At 33.0% G+C, this 13738-nt stretch overlaps 1 protein-coding gene across 2 annotated transcripts in view; it reads left to right on the forward strand.

Annotated features, from left to right (window-relative positions):
• LOC141456378 (uncharacterized) overlaps window positions 1-13738 on the forward strand; it is a 158587-nt gene that overhangs the window by 117073 nt on the left and 27776 nt on the right. The window lies entirely within an intron of this gene.

Below are 13738 nucleotides of genomic sequence, written 5' to 3' on the forward strand. Positions count from 1 at the left end.
TTGCTTGTATTGTCGACCATACTGGATAGTTCATCACCCTCTCAATAAATAAAGTAAAAGTAAGGCCTATTTTTTTTCCCAAAATGGGTTCACTTCCAGCTGCCAAATTAGACGTTACGGACGGAGGCAATTGGCAAACGTATGTACTTAACAGTTTTCATGCAATTCATTCCGAGGCGTAGACTGGGAATCGAACACAGTACTTCAACAATACTTCTTAGCTCTTTGAGCCTCGCTTTAAATCGCTCGGCTACCGTAGCGCCTACATTTAGTATATACTTCATATTTTATTTTATTTATTTATTTTACATCTATACAATACACACTGGTACATGATAGATGGAGAGTGGTTTGACATACCAACTATTAACATGTAGTAATTAGCAGAAAAACAAATGGAAGAAAAAAAAAATGAATGAACAAAATAAACAGTAAAATAAAAATTAATAAAATAAACAACCCTAATTTGACAATATCCATAAAGATAAAAGCCAAATAAAACAAATATAAATTAAAAGGTATCCATTAAAAGTCTAAAAGAAACTTTCTCATTTTTAAACTGTTAATTGTAAATTTATAAACATCAAATAAATGATTCTTATTCTTTATAGAGAAAATACTTGTTGCAGTTAATGGGTAATATTTACATAAATATCTCTCTCTATACAAAGAAAATGCAGGACAGTCAATAAACATGTGAGCCAAGGTTTCCTGACTATAGTTACAGAGAGCACAAGTTGACTCCAAATTTACCATATACTTCATATCTTTTTTTGAGATTCCACATGTCGTTTTACAGTACTTTCTTTTAGCTTCTTCTGCATGGCATACATCAGCAAGCAGATGAACTATAAAGGAAATACAGTTATTGTTGTATTGAAATCAGAAAATGTCTGAACAATAACTTGTTTATAAAAGGCAAATAAATGGTGGCTTGAAAGCTTTTAACTAATTTAATCTGATTGGTTATTTTGGATAAAACAAATGTTCAGAAATGTAAATTGCTGTGTACTATAAATTAAAATATAAATGGAATGTAAGCAATTTAAAAAAACTAACAACTGATTATGTTATTAAAAACAAACAAAGAAAACAAAGAGGCTTGGTTTATAATTAATTTTAGATTTTATAAAAATTTTTAAAATTTTTATATAATAAGTAAACAAATGTTTATAACCTGAATATTCAGAGTACCAGCATTGGGGGTGATCACGCATCCAGCTCGTGATTTTTTACTTGATTTCAACTTGTTTTTTGTTTTATTTATTTATTGGCTGCTTGTTATGGCAGGCCACCAGTACAATTCTTGCTATCCGAGGTCTTTTCTTGATACCGTTGTGTTCACTTCATGAATATTTTTATAGTTTGCATTTACTTTTCACTTTCGGCCCCCACATTATTATACAACCAAATAAAAACAATCACCCCCACTCTTGGAAATAACTTTCCCAAATAATGAAGTACGTATTTTTATGTATTTGCTGGCCGCTTTATTTATAATCTGTTTCTTAGTTTTTTGAATATTTACTTTTGTAAAAAAAAAAATAAACCTTCTTCAGAAAGAAGATATATTTATTACCTTGATATATGTTTATTATCTGCGCTAAAAGTGAAATCATTGAACTTTAAATTAGTGGGCAACATATTAAAATCGGATCAAAAAGGAAGTGTAAATCTATCTCCAAATAACCAGCTTACTTTTATCACCTTCTTACGTAACTTTTTCATTTTTGTTATAATTTGAAATTAATATGGAAAATTCAGCCATACTGACGCTGGAGTTCCGCAAGGCAGCATACTTAGGCCCTGTTCTGTACACAATCTACTCCTCAGACATACCTACTCATCTTCAAACTACTCTTCTCACCTATGCTGAAGATACTGCCATCTTATCTACTAACAAAGACCCAATAATAGCTCATAGAAACCTTCAGTCTCACCTCACCTCCTTAGAAAATTGGTTCAAAAAAATGGGGCTATCAAACTGAACGAAACTAAATCTCAAAATATTACCTTCTTCGACGCATCACTCTTCCTCCTGTCTTTTACAATTTAATTCCTTTACCAGTAGTCAACGTAGTCCGCTACCTTGGGCTTTATCTTGACAGAAGACTTACATGGAATCCTCATACTCCACTTAAGAGAACAGAACTCACCAGACGCTTCCGACAACTGAAAAGACTACTCGACAACAGATCAAAACTCACTCTGGACAACAAAAGACTTATATATGTAAGTATATTAAAGCAAGTCTGGGCTTATGGTATCGAACTGTGGAGTTCAACCAAAAGCTCAAATCTGCAAAGGATCCAGTCCTTGCAATCTAAAATTCTTCGCTCTATAGTAAACGCTCCTTTCTACGTCACCAATCAAACCATTCACACAGACTTGAACATTCCTTTCGTGCAACACAAGTTGCTAAAACACGTCACAGAAAATTCCATCTTAACATTCAATCACACCACAATCCACTTGTACAAAACATCTATCTTCAAGAACATTTCCAGACAACACTTTCAGACGTCTTCAAAGACAGTGGTCTCGCGATCTCCTCTCTGATGAAGATAGTCAGTAGAATTTAGAATGTTATTGGAGTGTTACCGCTGGGTAACTTCTCCACTCTGATATGTGTGATATGTTGCTTATTGTTACCCTTGTTGCTTATAACGCAATTCGTTGATTGTAACTAAATAAATGATTAAAAACAAAAAATATATATATGGAAAATATTAAATTATGATTAGAAAAATCAAAACGGCAAAATCGGGAAGAAGTGGTGGGAGTAGAGACCGTCTGGTCAGTAGTAGCTAGCTCATCGCCCCTATTTTAGTTTGTTGGTATTTTTAGTGCGGACAGCGGATAGCGCCGCCCCTCTCCGCTTATTCCTTTGTAAAAATAATACATTCGCAGTATGGACGAATAGACGACCAATGGACATTTATTATTTTTTTTATTTACCATCTGTGTAAACACACCCGAAAATGTACGCTGTGAAGCGTGCGACTATGTATTGGGCGGCCGTGTAGTGAATACTCATTTCATTTCATGATTTTTTTTGTATCTAGTATCCAGGTTACCTTATGGAATCAATTATCCTACTCACTGTATGGTGTGTTAACTTTGTCAAAGAGAAATTTCATTGAATAAATGGATGAAAGTATGCTCAATACCTGGGATAAGTGTGACGAAAAACCTCGAACCAGTTGCCGAAAATTCTTGAGATCCAATCAGCATCGGGAAACCCTTGTTCGTATCATCAAAGACTATAGAAATGGCGCTTGTCCACCATAACGCTCGTGTGTGACTTCACAGTGTTTGGTCAGTTATACGATGAAAACTTGACAGAAATTAGAAGTGTAGAAAGAGATATGATAAGGTTTGCCCCAGGTAGCTAAAAACAAGAACACTGATTTGGCCTTATCTGTCTCATATAACACAAGTTCCAGGCCTAACACATAGATGGCGCTAGTTTTATTGCATTCACCTCTTTTTCAGTTAGTACTAACCTTCAAAAGACAGCTGTTAAAATTTCATGATATTCTATTCATTAGTTTGTGAGTTATTTTCTACGCTACTTTTGTTATTTTCAAAGCAATGGATCAAAAACAATTTCCTGTTTTAATTTTACACTGCTTCTTGATGGGTAAAAATACCGTTCAAGCGAAGCAATGGCTTGAAAAGTGTTATGGGGACTCTGCTCCATCGGAAACAACAATAAAACGTTGGTTTGCTGACTTCAAACGTGGTCGTAGAGACACCGATGATGCAGAACGCAGTGGACGTCCAAATGAGGCGATAACACCAGAAAACATACAACAAAAATCCACAAAATCGTTTTGAATGATCGAAAAGTGAAGTTGCGTGAGTTAGCTGACATCGTAAAGATATCAAAAGAACGTGTTGGTTTTTATATTGCATGAGCATTTGACTATGAGAAAGCTCTGTTCAAAGTGGGTGCCGCGTTTGCTCACTGTTGACCAAAAACAAGAACGTGTTGATGATTCTGAGCAGTGTTTGGCCATGTTTAAACATAACAAACCGGAATTTTTGCGTCGATATGTGACAATGGATAAAACATGGATCCATCACTTCACTCCGGAATCAAAACGATCGTCATATGAGTGGACAGCAACTGGTGAACCTCGTCCAAAGCGGCCGAAAGCACAACAATCGGCTGGAAAGGTTATGGCCTCGGGTATTTTGGGATGTGCGTGGTTTAATATTCATCGACTATCTTGAGAAGGGAAATACCATCAACAGTGAATATTATATAGCGTTATTGGAGCGTTTGAAGGCCGAAATTGCAAAGAAACGACCGCATATTGCAAAGAAAAAAATTTTATTTCATCAAGACAACGCACCGTGTCACAAGTCAATCAAAACAATGGCAGAACTACATGAATTGAACTTCGAATTGCTCCTACACAAACAAACGCACTCACACATTGGCTAATATATAAGAGACACTGATGTCGAGATCAAACGAATATTACAATCAATCAATCTCCATGCTACAAAATGTAACTGTCGATTTTGGATTGATTTGTGTTTCTAAGATGTTGACAGTCACAAAAGATATGCCGAAATAGGATGTACTTGTTTAAATTAAATGCTAATCATTAAATTCTTCACACTTAGACACAAAGTATTGAAGGTGAAAAAGCTAAAAATGTAATAATCTTTATGATTTAGAAATATATAAGGCACTGAAACATACGAGTAGATGAGGTTAGGAATTGACAAGATTATGTGGTGAACGGAACTTGGTAGAAGGCGTCCCAACTTGAGTGGTTTACTGGAGAAAATGGAGCATCCAGTAGAGTAGTCTGCAGTTTTTAATCTTGATTTAATTGTCACTAAGGTTTTATAAGATACCATGTTTGAACAAATAGAAACGCAATAATTGCCCTGAGTAAAACATTCGTTCGATTATTGCCTACTACCCACTAGCATTTTTTTCGTAAAGAATATGGAAGGTAAAAACATCGTGAGTTTGCTATAAAGAATGTTCCATTTTTAAAAGAAAAAGATTGATATGTTAAAGTACGATGGAAGTAAATAAATAGCAAATAACTTCATAATAAATAAACAAGACCAAGGACGAAGGATCAAAACATACCCAGCCAGAGCTAACGCCTAATATTTTACACCATATAAAACCAATTAGCACGCCATGTTCTTAATAACATACGCGACCGCGTATTCACTAAGTTTGTATCTAACAATTTTGTTCAAATTATTAGAAAATTTCATTTCGTTTTCTTATTGTCAGGAAAAACTCAACGAAATTTTCAATTAATTATTTTACAGATTCTTTTTTTTTAAACTTAAATTGATCAAAATTAAACTATATTAGTTTTATTCTTAAAATAAGAAAGTGACCTACATTAGTAGCTACTATTACAATGTTTAGATATTTTGGGGTTATTAAAAAAATTGAAACATAATAGTACTTTTAAAAAACCTATCGGTTTAGTGCAGAGATAACGATGGGTTCCCATTGTTTTTATTAGTAAACAGTTTTTTACCTTCCTATCTCTAAACTAAACTTTGAAATATGGCGAAAATTAATACTAGAACAAGTTCAACAATTAAAACTGTCAATGAGAAAAGTCAATTAATCAAATTATCTTCTCCCCGCTTCCAAGTGCCAATTCCCGGAGAGATCTTTTCGGCCATGGGCGATCTTCCAGCTTTTGTCCAACCTAGCCGAAGAAGTCTTCCTTTTGATTCCACGAATAGAGAATATTATCCTGCAACGCATGACAAGAGTGTAAATATAATGCGGACATATATTTTCTCACGCAAAGGTGTCCAAGGCTACAATTACTGGATGCAGGTGTTCCTGGTGCTAACAATACCCAGTAATTGTCCTAAAACATGTCCTCAAAGTGGACTGTTAGAAGTTGTAGCGTCCATCATTTCTATTTCCTAACTAAAGCTTCACTTTGGTTACCCTCTGCTATTTGCTGGTGGTAACTATCAAATTTGGTTTATTACTGGCCTTTTCTTGCTTTTTGGAAGAATAGATTAGTTATTATTGTACTTATTATTCTAGAATAGTTAGTAAACTGGCTCCTTTATTCCCTGAAAGTGAGGAAGATCAATCAGACTGGTGTCTGGAATTCGAGTTAACTTTTGTTTTCGTCTCACTTTACACTTGAAAGTCACCACTTAGTTGCATACACTATCAAGTTTAGTGTGAAACGGTAACATAAAAGAAGTCCAATTCTATACACCAATCTTTTTGATCTAACTGTGGTAAAGAATGAAAACCCGGTCTGGAATATGGGTCAGAAATATAATAAATATGCGTGCTACGACGGACAAAATCAGCAATATAAACTTTAGTTGCTTAGACAAGTGATAAGACCAGCAAAGAAAAGAACCAGCTGACTTTTAAGTAGAATGAACAATTCGGAATGTCCCTTTTTCTTCTAATGATCGCAGATATAGTCGAGTGAATGACTTTTTCCCAATTTTGGTCCAGTTTTGCTCGTTTTTTTTTTGAGAGAACTCTTAATTGTTTTCCTCCTCCATGATAAGTGCGCTATAATAAAAGTTTTTTCACTTCTTCATGAAATAATGGAAGAAGGAGATGGTACAAGATCGGAAGTTCTGCTAAGATAGCTGCTCGGAGTTGACTTCCTAGAAAGTTAGTTTTAGGCTATTTCGCCTTCTGATTGGACCAAGATTTTCTCCATACTCGCATTTCCCAAATCGTTCTTTCTACTTCGAGAAGGCGATGGATTTTGAGCAATTAAACACCTGCCAATCTCTTAGTATTGTCCGTAAATCAGATTATAGAATGTCATAAACTGGACAGAATAAAAACCGTCCAAATAATCTGAAAACAAATGACTACTTGAAAGTGTAATCTCCGAGAAACGCTTAGTTGAAGAGCCCTGACTAGTATTTGTGTTGCTACGCGAATTACAACAGCTTTAGCCATTCCAATTGTTTGGAAATTAGTGAATTGCAATTGAGAAAATAGTAACATAATTTACATGTTTCATTATTTTACTTCTTTTTTCTCTAAATACCAGAAAATAAAACTAAAATCAACAGTTTCATTGATCAGACTGTGTGGTCCATTCGATCAAAAGTTTTCACTAAATTCATTCACATTCATGAAGAGTATGAATGAATGCGGAATAAGGGACTTTCTGTTGAATATTTTCTTTCCCCATTTATTATTTGTTTAATTTTGTTTTACATTTAAATTAAAATAAAACCGTAAAAAAAAAACAAATACAAGATCTAATGGCGACCAAGCTGTATGAATATTCATAAAAAATGTCCGACGTATTATCATGTTTTTATGTTCTTTATTGGTTTGTTTGTTTGACGTCAATTGTTTTGTTATCGAAATATATCTGTTCTGACAAATTAATTATAAAGGAAGTTATAGTCACTTTATTTTTTTCAACTTTTTTTATTCGATCTTTCCTGAATTGAATTAGATATTTTTTTTTTTTCTGGCGATCACATGTATTCAATCACCTTTCTAGTTTTCATATTCTAATTTTAAAAATCTATCTTTATTTGAGAATTGTTTTAACAGATATTTTGTGAGGTCCGATTCAAATTGACTCATTGAAGAAACATCTTTTAGAAGGAAAAGACAAGAGTATTATATCCTGTGATTAGTAACAAATTCTTTTTAAAGTTATGACGTGTGCTTTCTGAGAAAAAAAACAGTTACCATATTGAATTTTATCAAAATTTACTTGTAATTGAATGGCTTGCTGCAGTTTCTCAATTTACGCATTATTAATCGACGTAGTGTAAACCAAGAGTTTTTTGCGATAAAATAACATCTTAAAAAATTTCATAAAAATTTATAATACATCTCCGATCCACAAAGATATTTATAAAAAGTATTCAAGATAATGAAATATTGATATATAAGAAAGTAAAATTGGCAAATAAATTTAGAAAAATTGTTGCGGAATTTAATATAAAGATGGCACTTTATAAATATATCTGAACAAATTATTTATACAAAAAAAAATACACTTAAGCTTCTAATATGTAATACTACGTAAAGCTTATCATTATTTAATTTTTTAATATCATTTTATGAGTTAAAAATAAATCTCAAGACACTTGTGAATGCATTCCCAAGTCTCTGAAAGACTGTTAATAGGGTTATGAAAAAATAATTAGCGCTTATTATTCGTTATCAAAACTAAGTGATTAAAAAATAATAAGCATAGCCAGGTTTTAAGATGCAGTTGCATAATTAGTAATAGTAACATCTGTTTTGTTTCTCCTCGGAGTGCAGTGGACAATTCTACTTTCATAGACAATTTCCAATCGGCATAGCTGGGACTTCCTCGCAGTTCTGCCATCCCTGGGGTGCTTGGTCTCCCGCTGCCTCTATGCCATTTTTCTCTCTGATTCTTTCAGAACTACAAAGGAACATTTAAACTGTCTGTGATTTTTCTGAGGTGTTTTCTAAAACGTTTTCAAACGTCATCAAGCTTCGTCAAACATATCTCTAGCCGTTTTCTTTTAACTTTAAAGATTATTACAAATCTTGTTCTTCAAATATATCTGCAGCTCGTCATGTTTTTTGTATTCATATTTCCGATAAGTCCATTTCTCCTAAGCACTTTCCTTCTTCAAATATCATCCTCTTGCTCGATTTTTAAGTTTCTCAAATCGCACAGCCACAGATATTGGTCTCACTTTGACCTGATGATTATTTTTTATAAAAGAACCACTCCCGGATTTTACTTACAATTTTTTGCATCTTGGAATGAGCCCAACGAAACTACCAGCCACTTTGTAGAAGGTTATTGCTCTTATTTTAGAACCAATTTTTTGTTCTTCGGGGAGATGAAACCTCCCTTTTTAAACACTATATTTTAGAGAATTCTGGAAGCCTCACGCTTCTCTACAAAGTGTCATTGAGATATTGGAAACACCTGTATCTGATGGTAAAAATTTGTCAATTATAACAAAAATGTGAAATCTTTTAAATGTTTTACATAAGATTCTTTTTTTGTTACAAAGTTGATAAAACTGTCAACTTTAAACTTATTAAAATGGGTGCCTTTAGCATTTAGTTTCACTTAGTTTATTAATCTATAGTTCTAGACAATTTTTTAAGTTTTCTGTGAGTAATTTTAAAGTTATTAATTAAGTTCCTCGGGCAAAATACGTCACGGCTTGAATGAGAATCTTGCTTCCAAATTCCTACTTTAACTTATTGACTCATGCAATAAAACTTCACCAATGTTTACTGAACTGACGCTGCAATTGCAGTTATTTTTGGTGGGTTATATGATATTGTCCAATCGATAAATCCTTTAATTGATATTGTTAAATCGACCAGACCTTAATAACGATTTTATTCAATCGTTTTAAGCAATAGATTATAGTTGGGAGCGAATTTGTTGGTTATGAAAATGTTCTTAGTTATTTCTGAAAACTTCCCAGTTCGCCATTCCCGGATAACTAATTTTTTGGCTTTAGAAAAATGTGTGAATTTAGTACCGATTCCGCCCTTAATCATTACTTCAATTTAGAAGTTGGATACTAAAACCTCACCTGAATACACGATTTCTTTAACCACTTCTTTGTTTAAGCTTTCCGTTGCGAAACTATTTATTTATGAAAAATTGCATAACTTTATCTCAGAATTTACGTTAGTTGATATTGATTGTAATCGACCAGTCATTCTGATAAGTTAGGGCCCAATTAAGCCTAAATTCTGGAAGAAAGAGGCTGGGCTCCCAAAATAAGAATATATTTGGCAAAACTTAAGAAAATTTCCAACGCGACTGAACATTTCAACAACAAATTGGTGATTAGTTAAAATCAAGTCCAGGCTACTGCATTTTGTTGCCAAAAGAACTGTACGAGGACTGTTTGAAGCTGGTACTACGTAGCTCCACAGAAGGTTTAAAAGAAGTTGACCCATCAATTAGAACTTCAAGTAGAATTGATGGTGATGACGACAGTAAAATAGAAGGCATTGGCTAGAGAAGGAACGCAAGCAAGTTCTGTTGAATATTCCTTGTCCATCCTTCACCTTGAAAAAGGGTACCAAGCATCTATAAAAATCCAAAGTGCTAGGAGGATGCGGAATAACAAGTTTACCATTTACTAGTAAAAGCCGGAAACTACGGGTACTAGGCAATATCCAGTCTCTCAGTATTTTAACAATTAATGTGTAACATATATTTTAGTAGCCTCGCCGTTAAAGAAATGTTATGGGAAGGTAAATGGATCAGTATAATTAACAGTTTTAGTAGAAAATTTGCCAATAAATTAATATTATCTTCAATGAGATAAACTTTACAAATGTCAGTGTAAGTATTGTCAGGGTTGTTGTTGTTGTTGTCAGGCTGTGGAATTCCTGTAGAGACGCCAAGATCTCTAAAGAACTAACATTTCCATTTCCTTCTACAGGAAGTGATTCTAAATATTCATTCATAAAGAGAAATAGAATAAAATATTTACTATTTTCTATTTAAATATTTCTACAGAGTGCATCGAATTATTCACTTATTGGAAATAGGTGGATGAAAAAAATTTAAAGAATTAAAAGAATTCAATAAATTGTGAGGTAAACAAGTTTTTTAGTTCTAACCTCAAATGTTTAATAAATAAAGAAATAATTTTGAATCACCTCGTGGGCTGTTTTGAAACTATAAATCATACGATATCTTTCCAAAAAATATATATTTCTAGCTGTTATATTTGGATAAAGTTTACTAAATATGTCTAAAGTAGTAGAGTTGTCCTACATTTTTCATTTTTTTGCTAATTTAACATTTTAAATATAACTTTTGTAGTCATATTCAATATTTTATGAATGTATAATAAATTCCATGTTATTTTGTTGTGGAATGTGATATAGGTTTGGAAATAATGAAAAGAACATTTCGTTATTTTATATCAAATATTATGTCGTACATTTATACTGGGATAGATGTTACGTCCTCCTTTTGCTTCCAAAACGGTTTTTATTCTTTTGGTATTTTACACTGATCTGGTGCAATCAAATCCCATTTACGTTCAACTCTGAGCTTCAATACTTCTCATGAAACTGTTGGTGACACCAAGGGTAATTGGACATTCAATCCAGGAAACTAAAGTTATTTTCTTTTCAAACCAAGGTAAACCTTATGGTTAAGATCATTACCCCCAGCATAAAACTTTTATTGAGTTTTCTCTTTAAGAGAATATGATCTTCAAAAAGACTATGTCGTTTTAGTGATAGTTTTAATGCTAGAGAGAGAGAGATGGCCAACGTGATAAACATAACTCAACGCGTACTTTTTGACAGTTTTAGAAGTTAGGATTCATTAATGTATACTGTACTTTCCTAATATGTAAAAAACAACACTAAAATTTCGACACATGCATTCACTGCAGCACGCAATATGCAACTATCATAAAATTTTTTGTTGAGGCGATAATGTTTTTATTCTCTGAGTTAGTTAATAACGCTTTGACGCAGATACCAAAATGAACTCACTGTAGTCAGAAATGAAGGTTCATCACTGGAGAGGTCACGCAGCGCCGTCGGACGACATTTTGGTTAAATTTCGGCTGTTGGCCATCTCACCCGACTTTACCCTATTGAAGATTCTGCTGAAATCGTTTATTAGGCTATGAGAGAAATAGTTTCCAAGGAATAGGTAAAAGTAATAGGGGAAAGCTTGTCAGGTCAGGCAAAGACAATGGCGTATGAGATTTGCTCAGAATACGATGTTAGGAAATTAATCATAATTTGATCTGATTAAACAAAAATTATTTAGAAATCAGCATTTGATGATAGTGGAACACTAAATAAAGGATACGAGGAAAGAAATTGACGATTTGATCTGTCATACAAACTGTAATCTGTTGAGAATTTTATTTACACATTTAAGTTGCAGTAAATAATTGGATAAAAACTAACCAATGTTCCAAAGGAAAGTAAATAATAGAGTTATCAAGGAATTACTGTAAGATTTGTTTACCGATTTAACTTTTCTCTTATCGTAACCTGTTAACTTGAAACAGTTCTATTTTTACACATTGTTCATCAAACTCACAAATCGTACAAAATAAATAAAATTAGTAATGCATAATAAATAAAATAGAATTGCAATGAAAAGCTTCTCAGAAATACATTTGTTTGTTTAACAATTGATTACTCAAACTGAATACACAAATACAAAATACAAAAGGAAAGATAGTAAACAGGAAAAAAAAAATAGAAAAATAAATAATGAAAAGGAGTTATTATAAGGTGAATGTGCGCAGTAGATGCAACAGCCGCAAACGTCCTTATGTGCCCGCAGGTGACTCTTTCTCTGTGAAAGGCGTTATGTTTTTATTTTTATTTGTATTTTTTGAGATGCAAGCCTCTAATTACATCTATAGGAACAAAGACTTATCTTATTCTTTTTATAAAACTGTATATGTTCTAATCGACTTCGTAAATCTCACTTTATGTTTCAAGTTTATAAAGCAGACTTTATTTTACAGGCCCAGCGGAAGTTTATGCTTCTCCACAATTAATATCCAATTTTTGCTGGCATACACCAAGGCAATGTCCTAGTACCTGGACGCCTTTTAATGTGCAGCTAGCATTCCAAATCACTCTAACATTACTACGATACACGTTCGCCATTGCGGTTTGCTCTCAAATAAACTTCTAAAGTTCCGCTCTCACTTGCATTTTCTAAAGGAATGTTGGGTTTGTGTATACAATAAGTATATGGTTTGGGTAAATTGTTCGCTGGAAGAGAAAAAGATGTTGAAAGATAAAAGTCAAGCTCGTTCATATCCATCTAGCCCAGTCTTGGAAGTATCCTCATCAATTTTTCTTGCAATTAGCCTAGAGAAGAAGTAATTTAGCGCAGAATTTCACCACTAGTGTAACTAGAACGGGGGAGATGGTCTAAGTCGAGTTCAATTAAGATAGTTTGGTATTTAGACAGTGTAATAAATTATGGTATGTGTGGAGTATGTTCATTTTACAGAAGGACGGTGCAAGGTTTGCCTATTCCCAAACACTAACTACGCTTTAATAAATTAAAGGCTAGAGCCTATATTTCCAATTTGATTTTATAAATGAAGGAAATGACTTCTTAAAAACCGCTCTCTAAGAATGTGGAATAGTCTTTTTTCTAACTTAAATGGTGAAAAGATTAACAAAATTTGATGATGTTAATCAATAATTGAAGAGCTTGGTGCAAAAAGGAGTTATCTACATTTTTTCCAGAAAATGTGTTTAGTGGCGCCCCCTATTGTATGTTCAATTCTACATCTTTTGGTGCATAAACGAGTCTTTATGCAGACTCGTTTATTATTACTTATTCTCTAACCTAGGTTAGATTTGAAGCAAAAATGAGTTTTCTACTGCAGATAACTTTCTTTTACATTCCTTACATTCTTTACATTCCTTGGGAAAAAAATAATTTTTTATTAGGTTTATTTAATTATTATATTAGGTAGATATTATTATTTTTCTTTTTGACAGGCATAATAATATATCTAACATTCGCTTCGACAAGACACAAAATGCCACTTAAAAGCTCAAAAACAAAAAATCTGTTGACTAAAGTATGTTCTTAATATGTACTCAAGTTTTACTGAAAATTATGATTTTGCTGCAAAAAAGAGTTAGCTGCAAAATAACTTTTGCTTATAGCAAGCTTAAACAATGCCCTTGAAAGTTCAAATTGAGCCCCAAATGACCCCATCACAATATATTAACTAATCCTTACAG

The sequence above is a fragment of the Rhodnius prolixus genome, unplaced genomic scaffold (assembly GCF_049639745.1).
Source record: "Rhodnius prolixus isolate KJV_2025 unplaced genomic scaffold, Rpr scaffold_4, whole genome shotgun sequence".
Lineage (NCBI taxonomy): Eukaryota > Metazoa > Arthropoda > Insecta > Hemiptera > Reduviidae > Rhodnius > Rhodnius prolixus.